This window comes from Octopus bimaculoides, chromosome 7 (genome assembly GCF_001194135.2).
Source record: "Octopus bimaculoides isolate UCB-OBI-ISO-001 chromosome 7, ASM119413v2, whole genome shotgun sequence".
In the NCBI taxonomy this organism is placed as follows: domain Eukaryota; kingdom Metazoa; phylum Mollusca; class Cephalopoda; order Octopoda; family Octopodidae; genus Octopus; species Octopus bimaculoides.
The window spans coordinates 4,079,202-4,082,030 of record NC_068987.1 but is presented as its reverse complement, the minus strand read 5'-3'; positions in this window follow the sequence as shown (position 1 = coordinate 4,082,030).

The window sequence follows — 2,829 nt, the reverse complement described above, 5'->3', positions numbered from 1 at the left end:
AGGACCTGCACAAAAAAATAACACGGTTGACCTGTGTAGGATTTGAACTCAGAACGTTCAAATCCTACCGGAGCAAATACCCCAGACCGTTTTTCTCCGGTGCTCTTGCGATTCTGCCAATTGCCGCCCCTTTCAATAAACAAAAAAAAATAATGAAAGCGTCTCCCTTCATTTAATCTTTCCTAACGAAGTCATACAACAGAATATTCTACTTAAACACTTCAAAGCGTTGTTCCAGCATGTCCACAGAGTTTTTTCTACTCCAGGAACAAGGTCAGAAATTTTGTGGGAGGGGGCCAGTCGATTAGATCGACCCCAGTACGCAACCGGTACTTAATTTATCGACCTCGAAAGGTTGAAAGGCAAAGTCAACCTCAGCGGAATTCGAACTCAGGACGTAAAGACAGGCGAAATATAGTTAAGCAGTTCGCCTGACCTGCTAACGGTTCTGCCAGCTCGCCGCCTTTAGTAACAAAAATAATTGTAATCGAAACATCACATACACTTGGAGTCTTATATATAGTCGAGGTATCGCTGTTCGATCTTATGTTAAGCAGTTAGCGCTTACAATATGATCTAAATGCTATGAGAAGATAAATATACCGAAATTATCTCTCGTTACGTTTCCTTGTTATAAATATTTTTTATATCTTTTAGTATGAGAGATTTATAATGTTATCAGTGAAGAGAGATCCCGGTGGGTATTGATAACAGAGCTTGACATATAAATGTGTGTGTGTGTGTGTGTGTGTGTGTGTGTGTGTGTGTACACACACATACATAGTAAATATACAATTACTTATATATGTATCTGTATATTTGTATATGCATATATATTTGCATATATATGTGCGTGTGTATATATTTATACACACATAAACATGAACATACATACACACACACATACACACATACACATACACACGCTCTCACACACACACACAAACATGAACACACGTATGTATGTATATATATATATATATATATATATACGTACATATATCTGTATCTATACAAGTGCGTGTGTACATACGTACATATATATAAATATATTAATTTGCACGTACGTATGTGTGTATAGAAACGCACACACACACACACACACACATACACACATACACACACATACACACACACAAAGCAACAATGTAAACACCAGAAAACAAATACTTCACAAAACGACGTCAGTTGGGGTTGAGAAGTCATAAGGTTTCGTCGATACAAAACTCTGATATTTAAATATTTCAGCAGGTGATCAAGTAGCACATATCAGTGAGGTGATAATCAAGACTTACTCTGGTTGAAGGAGGTTTCTAAGAAACCCTTTAATTCCATTTACAATGTTATTTATTGACAATAAACAAGACAGTTTAAAGAGACGCGTTACACAGATACGAAGGCCTTCTCTTCCTTTTTTCAACCACACACAATAAAGAATGCACTCATCGAATTGTGTTGGAGAGTCTGACTTCCAATGCAAAAATTATCAGTCTTTAAAAGGCTACCAATACTAGAGGATTAATTTATTTTCATGGATCCTTTAACCATAAACTTGATCTTCCAAATCACGGAATCTACAAAATGATTTAACAAAAGCATTCAGTTTCTCTTTATCTGTACTTTTTTCTGCTTTCTTTTCATTCTTTACTTTTAGTTATGCATATGTATAGGTGGTGTGTGTGTGCGTGTGTGTGTATGCATATCAACGCATGCATATCACTAATAAGTGCTACTATACACGAAACTCTTGGTCGTTGAGTCACTTTGTAATTTCTGCGATTAACGCTCTTAAAACGGTTGACGTAAATTTACACACGCAATGTACATGCTTTAAATTGGTCGACGTAATTATACGCCGCCTGGCTTAGAACCTGCCACCTGAGTTTGTACCATTCCACCTTCCAACTGATAGACCACTCAGGGCTAAAGAGATAATTTGCTTCGTAATAGTAAATGAGAATAGGAAACCGTTGATAAGCAGCGCCAAATTCAAACGGTTAGAGTGTATATTATCAATACAAGAAGATAGTACAATGATAGCTACGAGGCTATAATAGAAGACACTTGCCCAAGGTGCCACGCAGTGGGACTGAACCCGGAACCATATGGTTGGGAAGCAAGCTACTTACCACACAGTCACCCCTGTGCTTGTATGTATATATATTCTGTTTCACTGTTTGAATTACCAAACTGATAGATAGATAGATAGATAGATAGATAGATAGATAGATAGATAGATAGATAGATGCATACATACATACATACATACTTACATACATACATACATACATACATACATACATTGTCCAATGACTCTAAAAAGTAAAACATTGAGGTATATTTCTGTATTTTAGAAACCCATTTAAACACCAGCTTTTCTTTTATTCCTCATGGCTCGGGAGCACACCTCTGCGCATGCTCAATCCCGAACGTCACAGAATTTATTACATCCCGCCATTTTATTACTGTCGACAGATTTCAGTAATGATTGATGTCATTTACGAAATATACGGAAAAAACTCGCTAAAATAGCGAACAACATTTAGCATATGAAAAGTCGGAAAATCGCCGATCGGTTGATTAATCTGCCTTGAATAACCTCTGCTCTATCTGTCACAAAGTGAGTGGTGGTGTTTTTACTAGAACACTTGCCCCGGGAAAAATATCAATACGTGTGTGTGTGCGTATGTCAGTGTTAAATATGCATGTATGTAGGTGTGTGTATATATATATATATATATATATATATATATATATATATAGTCAATTTCAACATGAACAACCAAGAAAAAACACGAAAAAACAACACGAGGACGTGGAATAAGTACA